The 15,479-nt window shown below is 41.2% G+C and overlaps 1 long non-coding RNA gene across 1 annotated transcript in view; it reads right to left on the bottom strand.

Annotated features, from left to right (window-relative positions):
- LOC137570737 (uncharacterized) overlaps positions 1-15,479 on the bottom strand; it is a 136,814-nt gene that overhangs the window by 26,456 nt on the left and 94,879 nt on the right. Inside the window, exon 3 of the long non-coding RNA XR_011031155.1 lies at positions 11,268-11,366. This is a non-coding gene — a long non-coding RNA (uncharacterized lncRNA). The remainder of the gene's footprint in view (positions 1-11,267; positions 11,367-15,479) is intronic.

Here is a 15,479-nt window from a genome sequence, read left to right as displayed (position 1 = left end):
GATATGTCAATATGCAGTGTGAAACCAAACATCGGGTTTCCAGAGACCCTAATACACAGGGCTGCCAGAAACCTCTCCTTTCACTTGGGACAAATTGCGTAACGTACTTCGCCACAACTCTGTGCGATTTGCACTTCGCACATTGTACCATGGGGGAGGAGGGGTTTGTCCTCAGGAGGTAAGTTAAAAAAAACAAAAAAACAAAAAACAGGTAAGCAAAGAAGTTAATGTTTGGTTTGCAATGTTAAGGTTTTTATTAAAAAAGTTCAAAGTTTATTAATGTTAATGAAGCAATTGCTTTGCTGCTTGCTTGTTTTTTGTTTTTTTTGTATTTTTTTTTTCTCTTTTTCCATCCAATAACCTTCCAGGTGGTCCGAGTGAATGACTAACCAGCTGCAGCACTGATGGTGCATCCTGACAGAACATTGCGTGTCTGTCAGCTTACACACAAGTCTGTGCATGCAGCGCTGCAGGACGAGATTTCTCCTCCGCAGTCAAAAAGATACTTTTGCCGAGGCATATGGGCCGAGGAGTGGTGTCGGGGTTTCATATGCTTTGGCAAGCACTTTGTATCAAAAAAGAACTCTGGCAATGATTTGTTCATCCACATCGATCAGTGTGAATGGATAAATCAGGTTTGCCAGGGCATACGAGCTGATGGGTTTGGATTTTTGGTGCGGCAGCTCCTATGTCCTGGCAGACGCCTTCCCTTCCTTTTTGTATTGTTTTGTCTTTTTTCTTCTTTCTTTTTTCTATCCAGACCGACCAACCAGCTGCAGCACTGATGGTGCATCCTGACAGAAGCATTGTGTGTCTGTCAGATTACACACAAGTCGGTGCATGCAGCGCTGCAGGACGAGATTTCTCCTCCGCAGTCAAAAAGATACGTTTGCCGAGGCATATAGGCCGAGGAGTGGTGTTGAGGTTTCAAATGCTTTGGCAAGCACTTTGTATCAAAAAAGAACTCTGGCAATGATTTGTTCATCCACATCGATCAGTGTGAATGGATAAATCAGGTTTGCCAGGGCATACGAGCTGGTGGGTTTGGATTTTTGGTGCGGCAGCTCCTATGTCCTGGTAGACGCCTTCCCTTCCTTTTTGTATTGTTTTGTCTTTTTTCTTCTCTCTTTTTTTTTATCCAGACCGACCAATCAGCTTCAGCACTGATGGTGCATCCTGACAGAACATTGCGCGTCTGTCAGCTTACACTCAAGTCGGTGCATGCAGCGCTGCAGGACGAGATTTCTCCTCCGCAGTCAAAAAGATACTTTTGCCGAGGCATATGGGCCGAGGAGTGGTGTTGGGGTTTCATATGCTTTGGCAAGCACTTTGTATCAAAAAAGAACTCTGGCAATGATTTGTTCATCCACATCGATCAGTGTGAATTGATAAATCAGGTTTGCCAGGGCATACGAGCTGGTGGGTTTGGATTTTTGGGGCGGCAGCTCCTATGTCCTGGCAGACGCCTTCCCCTCTTTATTTTTTTCAAATTTTTTGGGCAGATATTTTTTCATCCACATTGATTGATTGATTGTTTGACGTTCATTTTTCCTTTCAGCCCAGAGTGCATTACCCTTATGCCCAATATAAGGAGTATAGCAGAAACTCCTAATACTGGCCATACATGTAATGATTGCAGAAACCCTAAAATGCCAGGACAGACCCCACGAATGATGCCATTTTAGAAAGAGGACACCCCAAAGTATTCCGTTAGGTGCATGGTGAGTTCATAGAATATTTTATTTTTTGTGACAAGTTAGCAGAAATTGTGTTGTTTTTTTTTTCACAAAATGTCATTTTCCGCTAACTTGTGACAAAAAATAAAATTTTCTATGAACTCACCATGGCCCTCATGGAATACCTTAGCGTGTATTCTTTCCAAAATTGGGTCATTTATGGGGTTTGTTAACTGTCCTGGCAAGTGGGGGGGGGAGTGCTAAATTGTAAGTACCCCTGTAAAGCCTGAAGGTGCTCATTGGACTTTGGGTCCCTTAGCGCAGTTAGGGTGCAAAAAAGTGCCACACATGTGGTATCGCCGTACTCAGGAGAAGTAGTTTAATGTGTTTTGGGGTGTATTTTTACACATACCCATGCTGGGTGGGAGAAATATCTCTGTAAATGGACAATTGTGTGTAAAAAAATCAAAAGATTGTCATTTACAGAGATATTTCTGCCACCCAGCATGGGTATGTGTAAAAATACACCCCAAAACACGTTAAACTACTTCTCCCGAGTGCGGCGATACCACATGTGTGGCACTTTTTTGCACCCTAACTGCGCTAAGGGGCCCAAAGTCCAATGAGTACCTTTAGGATTTCAAGGGTCATTTTGAGACATTTGTTTTCAAGACTACTCCTCACGGTTTAGGGCCCCTAAAATGCCAGGACAGTATAGGAACCCCACAAATGACCCCATTTTAGAAAGAAGGCACCCCAAGGTATTCCGTTAGGAGTACGGTGAGTTCATAGAAGATTTTATTTTTTGTCACAAGTTGGCGGAAATTGATTTTTTTTGTTTTTTTTCACAAAGTGTCATTTTCCGCTAACTTGTGACAAAAAATAAAATCTTCTATGAACTCACCGTACTCCTAACGGAATACCTTTGGGTGTCTTCTTTCTAAAATGGGGTCATTTGTGGGGTTCCTATACTGTCCTGGCATTTTAGGGGCCCTAAACCGTGAGGAGTAGTCTTGAAAACAAATGTCTCAAAATGACCCTTGAAATCCTAAAGGTACTCATTGGACTTTGGGCCCCTTAGAGCAGTTGGGGTGCAAAAAAGTGCCACACATGTGGTATCGCCGTACTCTGGAGAAGTAGTTTAATGTGTTTTGGGGTGTATTTTTACACATACCCATGCTGGGTGGGAGAAATATCTCTGTAAATGGACAACTGTGTGTAAAAAAAAATCAAAAGATTGTCATTTACAGAGATATTTCTCCCACCCAGCATGGGTATGTGTAAAAATACACCCCAAAACACATTAAACTACCTCTCCCGAGTTAGGCGATACCACATGTGTGGCACTTTTTTGCACCCTAACTGCGCTAAGGGGCCCAAAGTCCAATGAGTACCTTTAGGATTTCAAGGGTCATTTTGAGACATTTGTTTTCAAGACTACTCCTCACGGTTTAGGGCCCCTAAAATGCCAGGACAGTATAGGAACCCCACAAATGACCCCATTTTAGAAAGAAGACACCCCAAGGTATTCCGTTGGGAGTACGGTGAGTTCATAGAAGATTTTATTTTTTGTCACAAGTTAGCGGAAATTGATTTTTATTGTTTTTTTTCACAAAATGTCATTTTCCGCTAACTTGTGACAAAAAATAAAATCTTCTATGAACTCACCGTACTCCTAACGGAATACCTTGGGGTGTCTTCTTTCTAAAATGGGGTCATTTGTGGGGTTCCTATACTGTCCTGGCATTTTAGGGGCCCTAAACCGTGAGGAGTAGTCTTGAAAACAAATGTCTCAAAATGACCCTTGAAATCCTAAAGGTACTCATTGGACTTTGGGCCCCTTAGCGCAGTTAGGGTGCAAAAAAGTGCCACACATGTGGTATCGCCGTACTCAGGAGAAGTAGTATAATGTGTTTTGGGGTGTATTTGTACACATACCCATGTTGAGTGGGAGAAATCTCTCTGTAATGGACAATTGTGTGTAAAAAAAATCAAAAGATTGTCATTTACAGAGATATTTCTCCCACCCAGCATGGGTATGTGTAAAAATACACCCCAAAACACATTATACTACTTCTCCTGAGTACGGCAATGCCACATGTGTGACCCCTTTTTGCAGCCTAGGTGCACTAAGGGGCCCAACGTCCAATGAGCACCCCTGTAAAGCTTTAGGCTTTACAGGGGTGCTTACAATTTTGCACCCCCCAAAATGCCAGGACAGTAATACACCCCACAAATGACCCCATTTTGGAAAGTAGACACTTCAAGGTATTCAGAGAGGGCTATGATGAGTCCGTGGCAGATTTCATTTTTTTTTTTTGTCACAAGTTAGCAGAAATGGATTTTTTTTTTCACAAAGTGTCATTTTCCGCTAACTTGTAACAAAAAATAAAATCTTCTATGAACTCACCATGCCTCTCAGTGAATACTTTGGGATGTCTTCTTTCCAAAATGGGGTAATTTGGGGGGTATTTATACTATCCTGGAATTTTAGCACCTCATGAAACATGACAGGTGCTCAGAAAAGGTAGAGATGCTTGAAAATGGGAAAATTCACTTTTGGCACCATAGTTTGTAAACGCTATAACTTTTACCCAATCCAATAAATATACACTGAATGGGTTTTTTTTTTTTTTATTAAAGACATGTAGCAGAATAACTTTTGTGCTCAAATGTATAGGAAATTTTACTTTATTTGAAAAATGTCAGCACAGAAATTTAAAAAAGTAATTTTTTTGCCAAAATTCATGTCTTTCTTGATGAATATAATAAAAAGTAAAACTCGCAGCAGCAATCAAATAGCACCAAATGAAAGCTGTATTAGTGACAAGAAAAGGAGGTAAAATTCATTTAGGTGGTAGGTTGTATGACCGAGCAATAAACCGTGAAAGCTGCAGTGGTCTGAATGGAGAAAAAGGCTCTGGTCCTTAAGGGGCGAAAAGACTGTGGTCCTTAAGTGGTTAACCATTACACCATCCAGCCACTATCATCATCATCATCATCATCATCATCATTATCATTTTCCAATTGATTTTTTACTATATGGTAGATTGTAGACAATAACATTAAAATTAATTTTTGGTTTTGAATGCAATGTTAATGCATGGAGTCTAGAGAGTTTTTACTGAATAGGGTTATTACTGAGTGGGGAAACCTTCATCTATAAGAGACACAAATTGTGAGATAAACAGATAAGGACAGATAATTTATAACATACGTTTTGTGAATCAACTCCAATATCTCCAAAGTCCCGCTACCTCCAGTGGTCAGTAGATTTCCTGACTTTACCCAACACCAAAACTAGTAGCACATTTTTAAATCAATTAAGTGCTTCTCATGTAAAGACATATATGGGGTTATCTACAGCTGTATCATCCAAGTCAAAAAGTATGGGTTAACTGAACTAAAACATAACACATTACATACTTTTAATTGCCAATTTAAAATATGAGTTGAAACAGTCTAAATATGTGTCTGTGTTATCAGCTGTGTCACCTTGGATTAAATTTCCCATCATCATAGCAGAGTAAGATGTTTTACTCTTGCACAAGTATGAAATGAAGCCAAGGAATAATAAACATTCAAAATAACTTGTGGCCACCTGTGCAAGCAGATGCTGAAACCTTATTTAAAACTCACATTTTCTGCAAAATATGTTTTCCTCCATAAATACTGTGCTCTAATTTATTTGTATTGCCATTTAGAAATATTTCTGCACCATAAAATATGCATAGTCAATCAACTACAGATAAAGACATTCAAAATGCATACTTAAAACGGTGTATAAATAAATGAAAAGTCAGCAACTTGCTGATTAGAGATGAAAGATGCCGTCCCTACAAGATCATATAGAGGGCATAAGAGGCAATAAAAAAGACATTTTCCCACTTTTGTATAGAGCGCTGACAATTTTCCATTCAGTTTTGGGGAAAAAAAATAGATTTTATTAACCCTTGTGCCTTAAAGAGGCACTTAAGTCTAAAAAAAAATGAGTTTTACTCACCTGGTGCTTCCCTCAGCCCCCTGCAGCTGATCGGTGCCCTCGCTGTGTCTCTCCGATCCTCCTGTCCCCGCCGGCGGCTACTTCCGTTTTCACCATCACCGGCCGTCAGGCTGGGAATGCGAGTGATTCTTTGCGTCCCCAGCCACAATATCGCCCCCTATACTGCTATTGCGGCAAGGAAGGCCGCAATAGCAACATAGGGGGAAATATTGTGGCTGGGAATGCGAAGAATCACTCGCATTCCCAGCCTGACGGCCGGCGACGGCGAAACCGGAAGTAGTCGCCGGTGGGGACAGGAGGATCGGAGAGACACAGCGAGGGCATCGATCAGCTGCAGGGGGTTGAGGGAAGCCCCAGGTGAGTAAAACTCATTTTTTTTTAGACTTAAGGTTCACTTTAAAGAAAACATGAGGTGAAAATAAACTGATGAGATAAACAATTGTATCTATCCTCCTTCTACTAAAAATGGCTTTTTCAGATATCTCAGTTTTATTTTCTATTTAAATCAACTTTTGCCGTTTTTACTGTTTCATTGTCTCTGCTCAATGACACATTCATTGAAATATACCAGAGCTAAAATCTGTGAACTATTGACCTTTTTTATGTTTCCTGCTTTCAAAAGCCATTTTCTGCAAGGGAAGTGTTTCATGGCTGTAATTACTCATCAGTGAGGGTTACACCATTGTCAGTTTACTTTTGGTAAATGTTCCATTACCTCGTTTTACTCTTTGAAAACAGTTGTGCCAATTAATCCCTTTAAATAAGGACACAAATGAATTATACAGGTCTTGTGGCTAGTTAGATACATTTTAGGCACTGATAATGTGTAAGTAGCCCCAGAACCTGCATAAGATAGATGTGTCAGTATTTAAAGGAATAGTTTTGTAACCTCATTTGAAACAGGTTGCCCACTTATTTATTTTATCACTGTTAGTTAATTTCTAACTTTTTTTATTTAAAATCTAAATAAAAATGTTCCTTCTTAACCACTGTATGACTGCCTTTAACGCCGATCAGTGGCCGTAGAGTGGCTCCCCAGGAGCAGAAGGTAATGTATTTATTCAGCTTTATGTGAGCAAGATGGAACTTCCATGATGGGATTTTCTGCATCCTAACTGTAAAAAGAATACAACTTATTTTTAGATCCTAAGTGCTTAGCTGCTGCAGAACTCAAGGGTCCGAATATAAATTAGGCACTAAAAGGCTGTGTTGTGGTTTGATGCTAAGGTGGCATGTTTGGCAGATTTATGTTCTAAAGCTGCATTTCACTATTTGCTGCTGTAATGGCATTTAGCAGCATATATCATAGAATACTAATAATGGGCAGTGATGAGTGAAAATGCTGACACTCTTTTCACATTAATTTTCACAAAAATAATGACTTTTGAGTGAAAATGCCATTGAAAATTATTTTGTAATAAGTTTGTGATTTTTCAAATCATTTGCAAATTTTCATGCTAAAATAAAAAAAATTTCGTTTTTGCAAATTTCCAGGATTAAAAAAATGATTTTTTTTTTTGCATTTTCTAAGTAACAATAAAGATTTTTTTTCGTTTTTGTAAATTTTCACCATATTGCGAAAATGCAATGTATTTTCATGACAATTTTCTTGAAATCGAAAATGTTCAATGTGAGAATGTCTTTGCCAAAAATGTGTGAGCAACACTGATAATGGGGCATTGTAAAGTGTGCACAAAACAGCATGTTATGCTATTAAATAGAAGCAAAGGGCTAGCATTCCAAATCTTTGTATAAATCTTTTTCAGTGAGTATCTTTATAAAGAATAAAGGCCATGCTGAGAATCCCGTATAGAGAGATGGACTAACTCAAAACCTGTCAGTAATGTCAGATTTCTACTACCTAGTGTGAGTGACAGCAACATAGGAGAAAAGCAATGTATGGCTCATTTTACTCTGGAAGAAATGTACTTCTTATTTGTACGTGTTTCAAATTTTAAGATTTTTGCAACAGTTCCTCTTTAAACATAAAATAGAACTGTAGGATATTTAAACGTCATTTTTAGGAGTAGGATGATAACTCATAGATACAATTTTTATCTATAAGACTATTTTGTAAACAAAGATCATATTTAAAGATAAATTTGGTCTGCCATAATTTTTATTTAAGGCAATTCTTAGGGCTCGTTCACACTAGAGTCGTTTTGGGGATTTTTGGGATTTTTTTAAGAGCAGCGCTTACACTATGCTTTCCAATAAGATAGTTCTCATTTGGGCATTCCGTCTGCTTGCCGCCGACAAAAGCGATGCATGTACCATTTTCAGGGCGATTTGCCCTGAATGGAAGGTATAAGGAAAAACACAAAGCACTTGGAAAAACGATTTGTATAGTGATATACATTGTATTTATTCATTCTCGGGGGCAAAGTGGTTTAAATAATTGCTCTGCTAAAGCGCTTTTAAAAGCGCTTATAAGACGCAGAGCGATATGAAAGAAAAAACGCTCAGTGCGGGCGAGAGCGCAACGTAATGTTAACGAGGCCTTACAGACAGCTGATCTAGTTTCTGATAGACATTTGTGTGATAACATTAAAAACAGGGAGGTAGAGGAAACCATTTATGTGTTGCAAAATTTTCCCTGTGTGGCTGTGGAAGTCAAGTTGGATCATATCAACATCTCCCACAGCTCTCCTGGCACCACTTGCATTTGAAGCACCCTTTTACAGCTCACTATGACACCAGTTATGACACCAGCACTCCCTATTGGTCCTTTAAAGCTAATGGGAACCGGTTTAAAAAAAAAAAAGTCAGATACTCACCTAAGGAGAGGGAGGCTCTGGGTCCTATAGAGCACTCCCTCTCCTCTCTCGGTGCCCGCTGCTGTCCTGGCTCGCCCGTAGTGGTATTCTACCATTTCAGTCAAATACCGTTGTCTCCCGGCCGAAGGGAGGCTTCGGAAATGCTTTGGGAGCCCGAGTGCTCCCAAAGACGGGCAGCGATAACACTGCACGCGCGCCAAAGTCCCCTCGGCGTGGGATGAGAATGGAAGAGCCAGCGCAGTACCTGGGCCACCGGGAGAGGAGAGGGATGGCTCATTAGGACCGAGCCTTCCCTCTCCTTAGGTGAGTATCTGACTTCTTTTTTTTTTTTAAACCGGGGTTACATTAGCTTTAACTGACCAACAAGAATCATCCTCAGGGAAGATTATCATTGGTCCAATCAGTGGTCCAATCAGTGGGTGAAAGATGAGCACCTCGCCATTGACATGGTCAGGGGCTTTGCAGGAGAGGGGAAGGATTTCTGTCCCTCTCCTGCTGAGTTTGATTACGTTGTAAATCATGCAGGCTAATTTGGTTCAGCATAGAAGAGCTCCATGTTACCTGCTCCACTATTCTGGCCATACCAAACTGCACAAATGATTCCGGCTAGGTTCTCAGTGGGACTTTGCGTTGGGAAGTTGCAAAGCAACATTACAATGCAATGCAACAAGAAAGTGGTAACACAGATTAACGCTGTGTTACCGTTTCATTAAGTAGGTACAGTAAAGCATACAGTCAAAGAAAAGTATGCTTTATTGTACCTGGTAATGTGTGCGTTTAACGCAACACATTACCATGCAATGCTAACGTTGCACTGTGGACATCGTATCGATTTTTTATTGCAGTGTGGTAAGCTGCGTTATAACATTTTATAACACAGCTCTGCAAGGTCCTACTGTGAACCTGGCCTAAGGGTGAAAAGGCTTGGGAGGGGGTTGTGCCATTTGTTTTTAAAGTTGAGTTAAAACACATAAAAAAATAAAACTGAGATGATAAGGAGTGCATGGTACTGAAGACAGATCCACACACTGCACCTTGCTAAGAAATTAGCCCTTCAATTCAATTCACTATTTCTCCTACATTTTCTCCTTGGAGATCATTTTTCATCTTTGTTTAAAGGGACTCCGAGCAGTGCAAAAACTATGGAAAGATGCATATTATTTTAAAGCTCTCTTTCTCCTCTTTCCAATGATATATAAACCACCACCCTACGTCATTTAGTTTTCGCTTTTTTCGCGATTGAAATTGCCGCGGCCGCGATTTCGATCGCGAAAATAGAGAAAACTAAAAGGTGTAGGGCAACGATTTAGGTGTCGCCAGAAAGAGGAGAAAGAGAGCTTTAAAATGATATCCATCAAGCCATAGTTATATTGTATTACACAGGACGACACTTTCCCCAGTGTCAGAAGCTCCATTCTGCTGAATGCAGCTGCTGACTTTGACAAAAAGTCGCCCTGTGTAATACAATATAACTATGGAAAGATGGATATCATTTTAAAGCTCTTTTTCTCCTCTTTCTGATGACACCTAAACCGTTGCCCTACGCCTTTTAGTTTTCTCTATTTTCGCGATCGAAATCGCGTCCGCGGCAATTTCAATCGCGAAAATAGCGAAAACTAAAAGGCGTAGGGTGGCGGTTTATATATCATTGGAAAGAGGAGAAAGAGAGCTTTAAAATGATGTGCATCTTTCCATAGTTTCTGCACTGCTCGGAGTCCCTTTAAAATAACTTTTCAGCACTCAGCAACTGAAAAAGCGCCAAAATATAGGTGGAAAAGTACTGTCAAATTTAGTATTATTACGTTTTTGTTTGCTGGCGGCTGAAAATGCATTTCTATTGATATGGTGTGAAAATATCACTTCGGAGAAAACTTTGGAGAAAAGGTGAATTGAATAAGGGCCATTGTCTGACACCTGCCTTTATCCCTGACAGCAATAATGTCTGCACAGGGATAACTTCACACAGACATCGGGACCGAAAAGTCATGGCAATTGAATTTGCTGTTAAAGAGAACCAGAGATGAAGCAACCTCTTGTATTTTACCTTATAAATCAGTGGGAACATGACAGTAAACACCTAATCTGCTCTTTGTTACATTGTTCTCTGTTTAATTTGCCTGTTATCACCTCTAAGATAAGAATCCCGACTAAGCAGTCGGTCTGGCTTTGCTACAGAATAATTATAGCTGAGACTGTGTTCTCTTTGGTGTCTTCAAGTCCAAGCCTGCCCCCTGCTGGCTTTGCTCAGGAATCATTATAGCTGAGTCATTATAGCAAAGCAAAACTCAATGCTCAGTCCGGGATTCTTATCTCAGCTAGATAACAGACACTTTTAGCAGTGAGGATGGAACAGAGAGCAGGGTAAATGTTTTCTCTAATGTTCCCACTGATTTCTATGGTAAAATACACAAGGGTGCTTCGTCTCTGGTTCACTTTAACTTGTGTCTGATACCAGGTAGATAAAAAAACAGAAATCTGCTGGAATTGCATAGGACCCTCAGCCTGTTGCATTATTTCAAATTAAAAGCAAATAAAAAACAGTTCTAGTGAAAAGTGTATTTTAATGCAAACTACTGGAAATGTGTGTATTTCAACACCACAGTCACCCCACAGACACGATCGGCATTTTTGCAGATTGGTTCCTGCAATGATCATCACAGAAAATCATATTCCAGCTATATTTTGTTAAACAAAACCACTGATAAATCATGCCAATTGTGAAATTAATAGGGCTGTTTTGGGGTTTGCTAGGGGAATATTCCTAGTATGGTCTGTTTTAAATTTCTGGTTAACAAATTCTGGTTATCTCACCATAGTAATATTTTCATCCTTCCTTCTAGAGTGACAACCATTGCAGCATGACGTAGATAGTATTCTATGTTTGGAATATGTGGGTGGATTCAAAGAGACCTGACAAAAGTAAAACAAAATTTTAAATGTAAATGAGAAGCGTAGGAGTAGACATATTTGCAAACGCCTAAAAATACAATATGTAATGTATATCACAATACAAATACTTGACATATAGTACTATCTGAGACTCACACATTTCTTTCCTGCACTCCAAGATAAATTTCAAGTAATGTTTATTAATTTGTTAAAACTTGTACAAGGCAGACAATGGTTCATTGATCCTGGATGTGTATGTACGTATTTAAATTCAATGTAAAAATAGCTGTAATATTGCTCTAGCACACAGCCCACTCCAGTAAGCAGATGGTGTTGTTGGTATTAGATATTGAAAAGGCCTTCAACACCATATCCTGGTCGTACATGATAAAGGTTCTTCAGCACGATGGCCTTCAAGAAGCTTTTGTGCATATTATCAAGCAATTGTACTCTACGCCGCATGCTTATATTGAATTACCTGGCACTGCAGCTGCCCCAATTATGATTGAAAGAGGAACTCGTGAGGGGTGCCTTCTATCTGTCTATCAAATTCATATGGGCTCAAAAGAGGCCTAGAATTAAAGGCAGTGTAATGCTGCTCTATAAAACAGAAGGCGGTATCTCGGTGTCCAATTTATACAAATCCCATAGTAAAACATGGTGGTGGCAGCAGCATGTTATGGGATTTTTTTTTTTAGAAGGTGGGACTGGGAAACATGGAAGGTGCTAAATACAGGGATATTCTTGAGCAAAAACGACGTCAGTCTGCCAGCAGTGATTAGAGATTTGGACGGAGGTTCCCCTTCCAGCAGGACAATGACATTAAGCATATTGCTAAAGCGACATTCAAGTGGTTTAAGAGGAAACATTTAAATGTGTTGTAATGGCCTAGTCAAATTCCAAACCTCAATCCAATAGAGAATCTTGGTCAGACTTGACTGTTCACAAGCGAAAAACATTCAACAAGGAGCTGGAGCACTTTTGCTTTGAAGAATAAGCAAAAATCCCAGTGGCAAGGCAAGCTCATAGAGGCTTAGCCAAAGTGACTTGCAGCTATAATTGCTGCAAAAGGTGGTTCCACAAAGTACTGACCTTCAATGAAATCTTGTAAACTCTCAAACAATCCATTTTAATTCCAGGCTGTGAGGCAATAAAGTACGAAACATGTCGGGGGGGGGGGGGGGTGTCGGGGTACTTTTACAAGGCATTTTATAGAGAATTTATGTGTGCATCAAACCAAGTAACACCTGACAAATCTGGCTTTGCAAATTTGGCCTAATTGGCTACTCACGAGACATAGCTCATGCAAACATGCATTTGCTTTCGCATGCCAAAGTTTGCAGGGTTAAAACATATACCGCAAAGCGCTTGCTGTAACATCTGCAACTATGGAGGCTGCGGACACGCAGGGTATACCCGCAGCCGCCTTTGTTCCCTGTTCTCAGGCCTCATCCGTTCCGTCGGTGTCTAGCACGCCGGGAACGGTACTGTCTCGTGCTCATAGGGTTGCTGTATCGCGCAGGCGCGCGCGGAGACAGAACCTTTATGCTGGAAGAAGGCGCGTCAGCTGACCTGCCGGTCGGCTGACGTCAGAGGTGACTCACGCCGCTCGGATTGGCTGATTGGTAAGGGGGACGGCTGTGAGCTCTCCTCAGCTTCTTAAGCCTTCACTGGTCATTGGCAACTTGTCTGCTGTTGTGAATACACTTGTGTTAGCGCTCAGACCTTAGACTAGTATCCGGTGTGCTTTGATCTGGGAGGAAACCAGGGATTTCACACAAGACTAGGACTATTGTATATTGTATTACTGATTACCTGTGTATGATTCTGGCTATACTCTGACCTTGCTATTGCTCATTGATTCTGTACTTTTGCCTATCTGACCTTAGTTGCTGAACCTCTGCCTGATTACTCACTATTCTTCTGCCTCACGTTTCTGTACTGTATTCTCCTCTCAGTTGCCAAACCTTGCCTGTCTGACCTCTCTACTCACCAGTGGGCCCTTGCCACTGGTGAGGTGCTCTTTTGATTAATTACCCACCAGCTCCTCTGGTCAGGTTTAGTTTAAGTTATACAGCTCCTGTGACTGATAGTACCTTATCAGCTCCTCTGGTAAGGTCTAGTTAAATTATTCAGTCACTTGTGCTGATAGTACCTTACCAGCTCCTCTGGTAAGGTTTAGCCAAACTTTGTTGTCACTCCTGTTATTAGTACTTTACCAGCTCCTCTGGTAAAGACCTATTATTTATACTACTGTTGTTCCCACCAGCTCCCCTGGTGAGGGCTAGCACTGTTATTGTAGCTATTACCCACCAGCTCCCCTGGTGAGGTCTAGCACTGTTGTTTCAGATAGTACTCACCAGCTTCTCTGGTGAGATCTATCCATTTAATCTACTGTTGCACCAAACACTTTACACCTCTGTTTCTCAGCCGTCTATACTTGCATTATTGGTGATACTGCAGATCACCACATAATCGGGTATAGAGTCTGTATTATTGGTGATTCTGCAGATCACCCAATAATCAGACGTCTGTGTGCTACACCAATCGTTACAGTTGCCCTGCGGGAATTAGTTCATGCTACATTAGCACTATCTTGGAGTGCCACGGAGAGGCTTCCCAATGCCCCCATACAACCGGGGTACCGCGGGGCCCCAAGCTCTCTCACTGCCTGGAAACCACAGCTGCATCCCGGCGGGAGAGGCTGGGAGGCGCAGGCGACCCTCCCAAGTGTGGCCAGCGCCGTGAAAAGCCACCCGCACAGGGTCATTGGGAAGCCTCCCCATGGCGCTCCTGGATAGTGCTAATGTAGCATGAACTAATTCCCGCAGGGCAACCACTTTGCGGTATTGGTTTTAACCCTGCAAACTTTGGCATGCGAAAGCAAATGCATATTTGCATGAGCTATGTCTTGTGAGCAGCCAATTAGGCCAAATTTGCAAAGCCAGATTTGTCAGGTGTTACTTGGTTTGATGCACACATAAATTCTCTATAAAGTGTAGTGTTTCATTTCTATCCCCCTTTGGAGGCGGGTGGTGGATGGCTTGTTCTGTCTGCGCCTGCCCTCGCCCCCCTTGGAGTGTTGTGTGAAAGCCAGCTCTGAGCTCCAAAGCTTGGGGTGGCCCATGCTTCACTCCTTTTTCATGTGTTCGCTGCCAAGTCATGCTCATGTAGCAGAACGCAATGGACGTTGAGGTAAGTGTAAATTTTGGGAGGGAGGGAGGGGGAGGCAGGTGCGGGCGGCTCTTCCCACTGCTGGCCACGCTTGGGAGGGTCGCCTGCACCTCCCAGGCTCTCCCTCCGGGATGCCGCTGTGGTTTCCAGGCAGTGAGAGAGCTTGGGGTACCCCGGTTGTATGGGGGCATTGGGAAACCTCCCTGTGGCGCTCCTGGATAGTGCTAATGTAGCATGAACTAATTCCCGTAGGGCAAACACTTTGCAGTATTGGTTTTAACCCTGCAAACTTCTGAAACGTTTGATGCACACATAAATTCTCTATAAAGTGTAGTACTTTTACAAGGCACTGTACTTGTTGCTGAAACCTGGTATATGCCATCCCATGTCATTTTGCCATATTGCTTGCCCTGTACCCTGGCAGCCTACAAAGTGTGAGTACAACATTTTATTTATCATCTTATTCCACTCTAGATAATACCCCAGGTGAGGCTCCTCAGTTTTGTTTCTTGCCACAGCCCTCAGGTTACAGTTATTTTTAATATAGTTTTGGAGGAGGTGCAGAGTTTGTGGAGCATAACCTATCAGTGTAATTATGTATTTGTAATCATATAAGTGCAATCAGTGTAAATATGTATTTGCCTTTCAAAAATCTATGAGTTTTCAGCCTTACCTTGATCAAGTCAAGCTGAATACTTGCAGATGCCATCTTTCTTAAAGCATAAATCACCTTGACAGAGCTTTCTCAGTGTAGTGTGGGTGTTGGCTTTTGATTATTTTTTTTTTTTCTATTTATTTATTTTTAGGCGGCACCAAGGAGACTTAAAGAGACACTGAAGCGAAAAAAAAAATATGATATAATGAATTGGTTTTGTACTATGAAGATTAGCAGCAAAGAAAATATTCTCATATTTTTATTTTCAGGTATATAGTGTTTTTTCTAACATTGCATCATTCTAT

Source organism: Hyperolius riggenbachi, chromosome 4 (genome assembly GCF_040937935.1).
Source record: "Hyperolius riggenbachi isolate aHypRig1 chromosome 4, aHypRig1.pri, whole genome shotgun sequence".
In the NCBI taxonomy this organism is placed as follows: domain Eukaryota; kingdom Metazoa; phylum Chordata; class Amphibia; order Anura; family Hyperoliidae; genus Hyperolius; species Hyperolius riggenbachi.
This window is presented reverse-complemented; position numbering and strand designations above follow the sequence as displayed.